The following is a 13,236-nucleotide window of genomic DNA, read 5'->3' as shown; positions in this document are numbered from 1 at the left end:
GTTTTGGTATTGGGAAGAAGAGTACAATGATACATTGATAGAGCACAATTTAGTAGATGTTCTAGCACTTTTAGCTAGCATAGAGGCTAGAGATGAGACTAGTGCACTTGTTGATAGAATAGAGGCTAGACACGTCTACTTCTTTACACTCGAAGAAGAAAGAAGCACGCAAGATCGAGCCTCCGCAGATCAACAATGAATGCATCAAGAAGGCACTAATCCAACTTACAGGAGCAGTTATGGAAGTTGGATATCTTCTAAAATGTATTCTTGTGGTTCTTGTTTTCTTTGGTCTTGCATTTCTAGTCAAAATTTTGGTGATGTATTTCCATGTACCAAAAAATCAATGATGAAAAAAAGATATGTGTTTGCAAAGAAAAATGTACGCGGCCGGGATGCGGTTGCGCGTTCGGCGCATGACCACCGCATCCGAGAAATGGCCCGGACACGATGCCATTGCGCTACCCAAACGGACAGAATCCGGGCAAAACAGAGGTCCGTTTGGGGTCGTGCGTTGGAGTTGGCCTTACAAGTGGGACCGCAGTTGAGAAAACCGACTATCGGCAAACCCCCACCTCGCCCGCCGCGCGATGGCTGAGTTAGAGAAACGACTAGGTTGAAGAGATTGCTGTAGCACGGACTCCAAGAAATAGGTGTCAGATGGAGGTCGTGCTGGTGGTGTGTGCCGTACTCTTGGACGTGAATGCTTGTTCTGGCCCATGCCACCCTACTACTCCTAGTACTACTTATAGTAATAGTATCGAGGATTCGAGGTGCTGGTTACGTACAGCGAACACATTAACATATGGCCCACCTCACACTGTGGCCAAATTTCCTGGAGTCTGTGCTAGGTTAAAAAGTGTTCTTTGTGAGGATGGGTGGCTGGTCTCAAGTTTAAAAATTGTTGTATTACGTATGTAGACGTAGAGATAGTGCAACATGTGAAGCTAGTACAAATAGTGTACTATTGTTGATTGGCCTCATCCGATAACCTGTTGCATTGCACGTACAATTATGTATTCGGAAAATATTTTTTTGCCTCGTCGCAGCACCCACTCAGAGAAGCGACTCGATAGCCATTCATAAATTTAGTAAGTTTATCACAGGCATATCATTTTATTATATAGAACAGGTCATCAACCCACAACAACAACGAGGATAGATTATAAATACTAAAGTTTTCATCACACAACAAATAACAAGCAATGAAATGAACTTCAACTCAACCAATCCTCGGCGTTGGAAACGCTTGCTTTGAACCACAAGTGATTCTCTGGGAAGGGCCAGCTATTGTAAATCTCGAGGCCAATGCAGGACTGATCATCTAGGCTGAAGCGGCCTACTATATCACGGCCAGGGTAGGTAACCACCGAAATGCCCGATGTATAGATACAGTTGCTTCTCATAAATGGTAGTAACGTTGTGTCAACAGCAGCTGGATCGGCTTTCACCATCATTGGATAGTTTTGTTCAAGGAAGAGCGAGTTTACTCCAAGAGTACTAATAAATAACTTTGATGTGTCCCGTCAACTCGCAGAACGACGAGAAGCTTGCTTACTACGCCTTCTCCCTCGCCAACGCGTGCACGGTGGCTCGCCGCACGAGGAGAAACTTTTGCTTACAAGCAGTGGACGTGCAGCAGTTCATTTGGTGTCAGATTGCCAGAAGTACTACTGTAGTACCATCATTATTGTTCGACTTCCGGAAGAGGAGAAGAGCCAAGCGCAAGGTCACCTACTAACCTATTACAGTACTACTATAGCCAAAGCTGGTCCACCTTTTTAGAGCATGGTTAATAAATATAGGCGGCTCTTGCAGCGGCACATCATTTAGAGCAAGTACTCTCTTCGTAGGAACAAAGGAAGTGAAACAAAAGTTGGAGTGGATGCTAGATTGCCAATTAAAAGATGATTACATAGGAAAAAATCCTATAGCATTCTATCCTATGAATCAAATGACCAGTGTAGGAAAATTATGAGGGGGGTCTCTCCAACAGTGTTCCTGGGCTCGCACCTAACATCACGGTGATCGAACTTGGAGTCATTCATCTGGTACACGTGGCATCTCAGATCTGGACACAAGGTGACGCGACCTCTCACTTCCTCCGCCATTTGAAGCGGCGCGCCGGTGGAGGGCTAGCATACTCCAATATTAGGTTGGCTCTATGTGATGTGGCAACTTCATATACTAACCGGATGCTGGCTATACTACTACGGTACTCACACTCCAAGAAGTGACTCGAAAACCATTCATAAATTGAGTCTATGACATGCATTCGCAACTGAAATGTACCATTCATTAAATACAACAAGTCATCAACACACAACGACAACGAGGATACATGTTGGATTATAGATTATTTCCAACAAAACATTCTAGCAAATACTAAAGTTTTCATCACACAACAAATAACAAGAAATGAAATGAACTTCAACTCAACCAATCCTCGGCGTTGGAAACGCTTGCTTTGAACCATAGGTGCTCTGGGAAGGGCCAGCTATTGTCAATATCGAGAGCAACGCAGGACTGATCATCCAGGCTGAAGCGGCATATATCAGGACCAGGGTAGGGAACCACCGAAATGTCCGAGGTATAGATACAATTGCTTCTCATAAATGGTAGTAACGTTGTGTCAACAGCAGCTGGATCGCCTTTCACCATCATTGGATAGTTTGGTCCAAGGAAGAGCGAGTTTGTTCCAAGACTATCAATACTGAACCAGGGAGAAGGTGTTTGTGCTAGCACACTAGTATCCATCCTGAATACCATGCAACGGGTGTTGGAATAGGTCAGGAGAGGGCGACCATGGGAGACAACACCTGCTTCCTCAGTAGTAACAGTCTGAGTGCACTGTATACAGACAAGAAGAGGTGATCCATCGAAATTAGTTGCCAGGCGCCACTGAGTATATAAGTTCTGCTCCTCCTCATGCTCGTGATCATCACCATCGTCATCTCCCCCTTGCTTATAAATTTTTTCAAGTATAGGTGGTGGAATGTTCACAGGACCTTGGAAACACAAGAAGGAGGTTAATTAGTAAAGGGAAACTTGCTAACCCGCATGCATGTGGATGAAACAATTATAATTATGGTGGAAGACAAACGTACCGAAACTACGAGGATCCCATGCAAAAACAGTGCCACGAGCGGTGGCAGCAAACACAAGATCCTCGTATTCAATTGCATCACAGTACACATCCGTGTATAGAAACTGTTTTTTGAGCAATATCCATCCAGTCGAACCATGAAGGACGGCAACAAGCTTGTCGAAGATAGCAACAACTTGATAGTTCTTGTAATTCCAAGAGCGGTTGGGAAATCGACAAATTGCTATCTTCAGTAGACGATAGTCACCATGATCGTATTTGAACGTACGTAGATCATCTGTGTGCTCAACCTCAGGGCACTCGGAGATTTTTGGAAGTGGAATCCGCTGATGAGTGTACACATTCACAAGTTCCCACTCGCAATTGTACCCAATATAAACAACCCAATCTCCATTTGTGCCAGCCCAGGACTTACCCTTAAGCGATGGCATCTTGACATCACACGTATCATTATCAAGCGGCATCAACTTGCACAAGGCGAGGCCTCCGTCGTCCGCGCCCATGCGAACATGCTTATAGCGAAGAAGATAAGGGAGATCAAACCGCTCCTGGACCCTTGGGTTCCTTGTAATGATGTTATTAGTTGAGTCGAGAATGGGCTTGAACGAACCTGCCATGCTAGCCGAGGTGATGACGTCGCACCGATCAATGAGTTCCCCCACCACATCATCTTTCAGATCGGGGCAAGAATAACGGGGTCGTTTCCGGCTTGGTCCCTCCATGGAGAAGACGATCGAAGAATGGCAGAAGGAAGGGTGAAGGCAAATGGAGGAGGGAGGAAGAGCGTGCGACAACAGTTCCAAATCGAGAGGGAAAGGCGAAGAGTCGGTGGACGGTTGCCAGTTTGCCACGGTACACGAAGAGGCGCCCTGGCCTACACGTCCTTTCATAAATTGTACAAAAGGACTCGCCGTCGTCTCACTGACATGTTGGAACGGGACCACATGTCAACGAAACATCGTGTGTAATTTCTCGTGCAAAATGCGATCTGGCCGCGTTGGCCCGAGGTGCCGCATTATTTCTCGACTTTATTTTTTAATGGCGTGTTGTTCAGTTTTGAAGCACGACTAACTGGTACTGTTTGCAGAGAAAATATAAACTACTCTACCACTACTCCACCTCTAGTACTAGTAGTATAAAAAGATATATAGGCTGGAGCTTCAGAGCTTTCTTGCTAAGGGCTGCCCACTTGCTTCTCACACTATCACCCTCTCTCCAAATCTAAAAAAGACGGCCTCTCTCTCCCTCCTCACCGGTGGCCACAGATCCGCCGGGGAAGAAAAGGACGTGCAGTGTTGACGCACTCGTCGTCAGCGAGCGAGGTCACGCACTGACGACAAGGCCGTCCTCTCAGACCTAGCGCCCGCGCGGGATGGCCTCCGTCCCCGAGCTCGTTGTCGTAGTGCGTGTGGAGGACGATGACCACGAGCGAAGCCACTTCCCGCCGACCCTCAGGTATGCTACCTCTTTTCGAACCATACCCTTGTTCTATTGCCCCATCTGCCATGTCGCTGCATGTGGATCTTTTTCCACTCCACCATATTCCCAATTTGCTATCCTCTGCTCTGCTGGTCACGCAGACGAAAACCTTAATTTGCACTATTAAAGGAAACCCTACTTCATGCAGACTAATCCATGTCTGGGTTGAATAAGGAAAGGAAGGGAGACTGTACTGTCCAAGAGAGTAGGCATCGAACCCGCATCTAGGTTGAGAAGGGGAAAATCAGTAGCTAAGGAACGAGTCTCGTGTCTCTTGGTTAAAGAAGGGTAGAAAGGCATGACAACGCAATAGAGAATGACCAGGTCGATCGGTTTGTTGTCCTCACATAGGAAAAAGGTGGCTAAACATAACAAAAATGGGACGTAATCCACATATGCTGCCTGGATATTTGTTGCTCTGGGCAACCATACCTCCCTCACCACTCTATGCATCCGTGGAGGTACATCGTACTGGTGCGCCCACTCTCCGAATGGGCCTCGCATGCTCTTAGTCTAACTTTTTTGCTGTTAGTATAACGCCAACAGTCAAGTCAAGCAATGCTACTGCTAAAGTGATGCCACATTTAACTAATGCCGCACCTCAGTCTAATGCCACCGATAAATTTAAGCAATGCCATTTAATGTCACTGGATTATTTCAGGGTTAGCTGTTGATTGTGGATGTATTAAAGATTTTTCAACTAAGGCATTCTAATGATGTTGCACAGCCAGTATACCAACGATGAAACTTGTTACTACCTTCAGATTTTTGCACTGTTAATGCTTATAGATTACATACCTCACTTTCATGAGATAAGTTAATTTTTTTGTACAGTGTCACCAAAATGCCAAGGCGCTGATGTCATTTTATTTTGGTTAAACTGCACAAAAAATTATGAAGACAAGAGGAAAGGTTAAGAGTGGGCACCTCCTCCTCCGGCTGTTCTCTTAATTCGTTCGATCAAGTTTTTATGTTTGATCGATTATCAAGATTGGGATAGCAATTTTTAAGGTCCCCCCGAGTTCGAAATGATATTTACCTTGGAGGTACATGGTTTGCAATTTTTTTATACTGTCATTACTTAATAATGCTAGTTACCTTCAGACTTTTGTATTTGGTTTAATGCTCATGCACAGCTAGTATACCAATGCTGAAATGTGTTACCTTTACATTTTGTATTGTTAATTCTTATAGAAATCTTCCAGTGCCAGAGTTTATTGAAATCTGTTCAGTAAAACCATTGTACTGTACCCTGTAATAAAATAACTACTCTACTGTTGCACTAGCCACTGGATTAGTGTATATTTGTAGTATTCGAAATTTCGAATGGTGTTGCATTAGCGTATGGACATAAATAAAGGGTGGCAAGCTTTCCCAGATATGTGCTCAAGAAAACTACTACATGTTTTTCTAAATACTAGTAGACGTTTGGGTACTTTAAACTGAACTGCAAAAACCTCTTATATTAAGGAACAGAGGGTGTAGAGTTCACTCAAATTATCCCGGTAAAGCTAGTCACACCTTTGTTAAAATTAATGTTCATTATGTTATCGGAGGAGGTCTGTAAGTTTGTCTCTAATGCCTGTCGACTACATACCTGACATCATGATGTAATGTTAAGTCATTTCCTTTTGTACAGTGTCACTGAATTGTCAAGGCGGTGATGGCATTTTATTTTAGTTGAACTGCACAAAATATGCTTAAAAGAAGAGGAAAGGTCAGGAATCGATCATTCTTTCAGAAAGAACTATATATACCTTTCTGACATCAGCCTCTGTTGCCTTATTTATTCCTTCAAAAAGGTGGTTAGAAACAGTCTTGCTACCTTTTCCCATTAAGAAATTGGAATGCTTATATTTGTGAGTCTATGCTTCAACTAGTGCCACTTTTATAGTAATCACACTTTCAATATCTATGCAAACAGGGATGCTCGAGTTTAGTGGAACTGCACAAAAAGTCCAACTGGTTCAACATTAGGAGCATGTTTTCTCCCAAACCTTTATATCCAATTGGTGGCACTATGAGCTGTTCATTAAGAAGGTACATGGTTTGCTACTATCTTGCTACTCTTTTTGTACTGTCATCAGATAGTAATACTAGTGGACCTACATTGGAGGTGCAGGACATGATTCAATGACTGGATGCTCAATTTTGGTTGTATCGATTTCACCTCTTCCATCACTGCGAACATGGATATCCTTGGTCTGATGAAGAATAGGCGCTATATTTCTGCTCTGAACAAGCAAATCAATTCAGTATGAAATTGTCCAGGGCAAAACATGACTGTATCAAATTGTCCAGTGCAAAACATGACAGATCTAAGCGGAAGAGACATGTTTAAACCGAAAATACAAGGTGGGGTATATGTTTACTAGCTGCTTGATATTTGTGCAAACAGAGATGTCTGCCCGTTGCTATTTAGCAAACACACAAAGTGACCGCAATTTTGGTTGAACTGCACAAGAGAATAGTATAGTCACTACATGCAGTGCCATTTGAAAATAGACACAGAAAGATTGGATAGTCACTTCATGGACTGCAGAAAAGTAGTACTGTACTATTTATTGGCCAACACTAGGTGCTTCATTGCTTTGGTCTGATTATACAATGGGCATCATTTTGCCTAAGTTAAAGTTTGTATTCCGAAAATAGTCTCGCCGTGTGATCGAGAGAAGACCAAATCATATTGCAGTGGATGTTCCTCCATCATGTGTGGTTCATTCCCATGGTTCCAGCTATTGGTGAAACCACTTACGTTTGCAAGAGGAATTGTAGACTTCACAAACAAATTTGTCATTCAGTCTGTACTGAATGTTGGCCAAGAGAAGCATCCATGTTAGTAGGAAGAACATATGTTTTTTCTAGATCTTTGCTTTTGGAGCTACATATTTGTATAAGATCTGTGAATCATTGAGATCCATTAACATGTTGATCTTATGTATGGGAATCGTACTAGTTGGTTTTAGTTGTGGCTGATCTTTGCTTTTGGAGCTACATATTTGTATATGATCTGTGAATCATTGAGATGCATTAACTGTTCCTTATATCTGTTCGCTCAGTGTTTACAAGTTACCGATCGATCACTAGCTAGCCTACTAATGCGCTCCTGGCTGTTTTAGTTGCGACGCAAGATCCGAAGTGGCAGTTTTTTGAATAGAAATGCCTACCTCTGAAGAAACTAACAAGCTGCTCTGAAGAAAATGCCATGCGAATCTGAAGAAACTGCTAGCAAAAACGTTCGCAAATGCCTTATCTCCTAGCTAAAGTTCATCAATTAATGCCCTCGGCTGCGACTCGTTGCATGCTGCTCCGCGTACTGGCTGCGAGCGATTTTGAGTGCCCGCATGCAGCCGGCCATAATTAAGGCAACTAACTGATGCAAAAAAAGATGTGCTTTAATTGTTGCAGGCCTTTTAAATCCGTGGAATCATTATTGACAAGGAGGGAGATGATTCGAGTGCACTCGTTTGACCGTAAGGCCGGCGTGCGACCCAGCACGGACGGGACGGGACGACATAGTCAGAATTTCAGTTTCTCTAGTTTTCCACGGCAAGCTGGCGCGCTAAGCCATGCCTGCTTCATTATGCATTGAATTCTGATGACCGTCGCGCTACCTTCCGCTTATAAGTACTGTTTCTCGGCCTTCTATGGTGGCACCGTGACCCAACTCGCCCTATCCTCATAAGCCCCCACCAGCCCGACGTTGCTCGCCACTTATCCTCGCTCTCGCCACGTCCGCCATGCCCCCGCCCGTCCGCGATAGGCGTGGCCGGAGGCGGTCACCGCCGGAACTAGTGTTCGGTTTTTCACCGGAAGGCAGACGGAGGGAGGAGGCATTCTATCGATCTTTAGATGGCAATGTGGAGATCGAGGACTTGTTGGAGCGCGACCGCCTGGCAGAGGAGCAGGAGTTGTTGGAGCGCGACCGCTTGGCGGATGAGCAGTGTATCGCCGATTTGCGCCGCCAGCGGGACATGGAGCAGCAGCGCACCGACGCTCTAAGTCGCGAGCAGAGCGCCCGCACGTGGGCCGACTACGTGGAGGCCAGCGCCCGGCAAATAGCCCTGGAGGCTGTCGGGCACGCACGCGTTTGCGACGCCGATTTTTACTACCAGCTCGCCAAGTGGGTTTCCCGCTTAGAAGCCGAAGCTTCGGTGGACCACGCCGGCATGGAAAGGGCCAACGCGCGCGAGCAACGCGCCCTATCGCACCTCTGGCAAGTCCGAGGCGAGGCGGAGGACGCCAGTGCCGGCGTTTAGCGTGTACCGCAGATGGCGGCTGGCATCGTCTAGTTAGCTAAGAGTAAGTTAGTACTTGTACGCTACTAGAGTATTAGTGGAAGTAGATAGTTAACTTGGCTATGATGGTTGTCAACGTGGAAGTTCAGTACTCTATATGTGGATCAGACCTGTTACTTTGCTCTGAATGTTGAACTTTCCATTTGAACATATGGAATGGGCTGTTATTTTTTTAAATGGGTTGTATTTGTCCTCCACGGGTTTAGAGGCTGACTTGTGGACCTAACAAGTTGACGCGTACACAACCAGGAGATGATTGTACGTGGAGAGGATGACAACAGGGACCCGCCAAGGTCATGGCAGTACGCAAGCAAAGTGCCTCCTTATTTCAATCCAATAAAAAAATGGCTCCTCGTAATGGATTTCTGACATCTGGGTCCCATGCCATTGTCAACGTAGTCAATAAACGAGAGAGTTGCACAACGAGTGGCTGACATCAGGGACCCAGCAGCTCGCCCAGTTATTTTTGTTTTGGGTTAATTTGATAAATGCCACTCCAAATATGGTGTTTCTAAGAAATGCCATTGCAATTTCCAAACTTTGGAAAATGCCATTTCATGCCATCCCCAGTGGCATTTTTCGTAGTCTGGAGTGGCGTTTTTCAAAGTTTGCAAATTGCAGTGGAATTTTCCAAAGTTTGCAAAAATTGCAGTGGCATTTTTCAAAGTTTGGAAATTGCAGTGGCATTTTTATGAATCGCCATATTTGTTGTCGCATTTATCTAATTTGTTTTTGAGACGAAGCAGGGTGTCAACTGGGCTGTGCGGGGCACTCTGGCATGTCTAAAGAGCCTTCTCTTTTATGTTTACCACAGACCAGCCCAGTAGTTTTTTTTTCTTTCTGAAAATGGCTAGCCCAGTTTTTTTGTGATTTTCCAAGTAAGTCGCTTTGTCAGGCCTATTGGGCTGCAAATCTTTCAAGACGAGGAGAGCTTCATTCGGCTGGACGAGAAAATGTCCTATCAGTAATGAGAAATGGGCTGTACATTTTTAAAACACATCAAACTGGCAATTACTTTCAAATTACTTTTTTTCATTTCAAGATTTTAAATTGCATTAATTTTTATGCGTGGACAATTTGTTGGATTTTATATTGATATACATTTATTTTTAAAATCAGTTTGAATGTGACTCAAAATTTCGGGATTAAAAATAGTTCGGACCGCACCGAAATATGTAACATTTCGTATAATTTTTTAACCGTGGCCACAATATGGGCTGTAATGCTAACAAAAAGAATATGGGCTCCAAAAAAACCTTCAGAATTAGCAAATGGGCTGTAAATTATTAGAAATAATGGCAGATGGGTTGTATGCTGTTTTCCATAGATTTGAGGCTTTCCTAAAAAAAGGTTGACGCACAAGCAGTGACTGTTGGATGTCCATCCAACGGCCGTCGTGCTTCTTCAATCTCTGCTCTTCCTGCTCCAGCCGCTCAAACAAGTGCCGGCGGGACTGCCTGCTCCCTCCTCCCCGCGGCCGGCTGTGCTACCGCGCAGGCTTCACCGCCCCACCGTACTCCCATCGCTGGCCTAGCCATCCCTCTACTCACCCACACCTGTTGTTATTCTCCGGCGACGGCAGACGAACCAGTAAACCCTCGTATAGTCGTACTCCCCTCCACGTGGGAAACAACTGCCGAGTCTTCCCTGCCTCCATGTCGTTCCCTTCCTAGGCCTCGCCGTCGTCCACCGCCCTGGTGCTCCCGGCGCGGCCTGGTCAACGTGGTCAACGACCAACATGCATCTGAAGTGGACTGTATGTGGAGAGGCTGACAGCTGGGTCCATGGCCGCACGCAAGGAAATGCCTCCTTATTACGCGCAAAATAATGATTCCTCCACCTGACATCTGGGACCCACCGAAAGGGCCTCTGTATTTCGCAAAAAAACGTTACCGCCGCTGACAGCTCAGACCCACCAGCTATATCTTCGCACGTAAGGAAGTGCGTCCTTATTACGCACAAAAAAATGAATACTCCCCCTGCTAGCTGGGACCCAGTATAGTGGCAGGCTGACTTGTGGGCCTACTAAGTTGACGGGGACGGAGGGCTTTGTTAACTTAGTCAATATGCACGATTCTAGCTCCAGTGACCGTATGATGTCCATCCAACGGCCGTAGTGCTTCTTCAACCTCTGGTCTTGTTGCTCCAGCCGCCCAAAGCAGCGCCAGTCGTGCCGCATGCTCCTGCCTCCCGTGGCCAGCTGTGCTGCCGCGGAGAACTCACCGCCCCTACTATTCCCACCGCTGGCCAGGCCCTGCGGCGACGGCGGCCTCACACCACAGCCGAACCAGTGAACTCTCGTACTCCTCTCCGCGCGGGCTTCCACTGCCGCGTCTTTCCCGGCTCCGCGTCATCCCCTTCCTAGGCCTCGCCGTCGTCCACCGCCCTGGTGCTCTCGGCGCGGCGTGGTCAACGTGGTCAAGGAACGGCTTCCATCGGACGTGGACTGTACATGGAGAGGCTGACAGCTGGGTCCACAGCCGCAGCAAGGAAGTGCCTCCTTATTACGCGGAAAATAATTATTTCCTCCACCTGACAGCGGGGACCCACCGGACGGGCCACCGTATTTCGCGAAAAAACATTTCCCCCTGACTGCAGGGACCCACCAGCTACATCTTCGCACGCAAGGAAGTGCGTCCGGGCAAAAAAAATGATTTGCCCCCCTGACTGCTGGGACCCACCAGCTACATCTTCGCAGGCAAGGAAGTGCCTGACAGTCGGGACCCACTTGGTCGAAGCGGACATAGCATTGTCATCCTGGTCGCGAACGTGTACGTACATACTGGTCGATGTAGAGGCGTGCACGTGTAGTAGTAGAGGCGCGCACGTAGCATGTACACGTACGTACAGCGGCCAGTGTGCAGGAAAGAAAATACGGCCACATACGTACATACGGGCGGGGTCTCGAACGCCTACTCGCGCATACATACGGCCAGGGCTCGTGTACATGGCTGGGTCGGAACGGAGAAACAACGTCGTCGTCGTGTTCATGGGGAGCCAACCGGCTGGGTCGGAATGAAATGCGTCGTAGTGTTCATCGGGAGGACTTGGACGGAACAACCGATGGAAACAAGGCCTGGTGTACCGCAGAACGGAGGAAACGACCTTGTGTTCGACCGGCCACGTTTGAAACGGGATCCTGTTCATCGGGAGGGGTCTGGCGTACCGCAAAATGGAGGAAATGGACCTCCTACGGTCGAAACGAGGGTCCTGTTGATCGGGAGGGGTGTGGCGTATGCAAAACGGAGGAAACAGACTTGTGTTGGAGCGCTACAGTCGAAACGGGGGTCCTGTTCATCGGGAGGGGTGTGGCGTACCGCAAAACGGGACTCCATGGGACACTGTTCATCTCCACCGTCGACCCCTTCTAGCCTCCACGGGCTACTGTTCATCCACCGTCGACCTCCTCCAGCCTCCACCTGCGACTGTTCATCCACGGGCTCCTGTTCATCCAGCCTCCACCACGCGCTACTCCACCGGCTACTGTTCAACCAGCCCTCTCCACGGGCTCCTATTCAACCACCCCTCCACGGGCTACTGTTCATCCAGCCCTCCACCGTCTACTGTTCATTCTGCCCTCCACGGGGTGGTCCTGTTCATCCTGCCCTCCACGGGGTCCTGTTCAACCAGTCCCAACTGGCTCGATCGATCGGGGTCCTGTTCATCCAGAGGCAACACCACGGGGTCCTGTTCATCCACCCCCACCAGGAACTATTCATCCAAACCCCCCCAGCAACGCTCACTGTTCATCCAGAGGCAGCATCGATCGGCTTCAGTTAGCAGCAGTAGCGAAGGAATCGCTCGATCGGGTTCAGTTAACAGCCATCGATCGATCGCTCGGGTTCAGTAACGCGTAGCCTGCAGTGCAATCACTCGGGTTCAGTTAGAGCCCAATGCCTCGCTCGGGTTAAGTTAGAGCCAACGCCTGCACACACGCGTGTATGTGTACGAGAGAAACGCGCATCGCTCGGCCCCCGACCTCCCACCATAACCGGGAACTCCTCGAAATTTTCCTCGCCCTCGCTTCTACCACGGTTTTTTTCGTCATGGACGACCCAAAGAATGTCATGCAGCTGCGTCTCCGGCCCGCCCAGGACGAAAAGCCCATTTTCTGTCATGATTTTTTGTCATAGAAGTAGGAGCCCACCACATCTATGATGATACCGGGTTTTGTCACAATTATCGTCATAGAAGTGTCATATGTATGACAGAAAAAAATTTCGTTCGGCCCAAAATGTCACGGATGTGTCTTTTTTTTGTAGTGTATACCGCCAAGACCGCCGCCAAGCATAATTGCACGAACCAAGTCAGCAGGTGATGCACCCAAGGATGTCCAAGGAGAGAATAACAGCG

At 47.2% G+C, this 13,236-nt stretch overlaps 1 pseudogene; it reads left to right on the top strand.

The window, feature by feature from the left end:
• Positions 1–13,236, top strand: part of LOC123055857 (probable serine/threonine-protein kinase kinX) — a 33,666-nt pseudogene that overhangs the window by 18,802 nt on the left and 1,628 nt on the right.

The sequence above is a fragment of the Triticum aestivum genome, chromosome 2D (assembly GCF_018294505.1).
Source record: "Triticum aestivum cultivar Chinese Spring chromosome 2D, IWGSC CS RefSeq v2.1, whole genome shotgun sequence".
In the NCBI taxonomy this organism is placed as follows: Eukaryota; Viridiplantae; Streptophyta; class Magnoliopsida; order Poales; family Poaceae; genus Triticum; species Triticum aestivum.
Note: the sequence above shows the minus strand (reverse complement) of the source record. Positions and strands in the feature narration are given on the sequence as shown.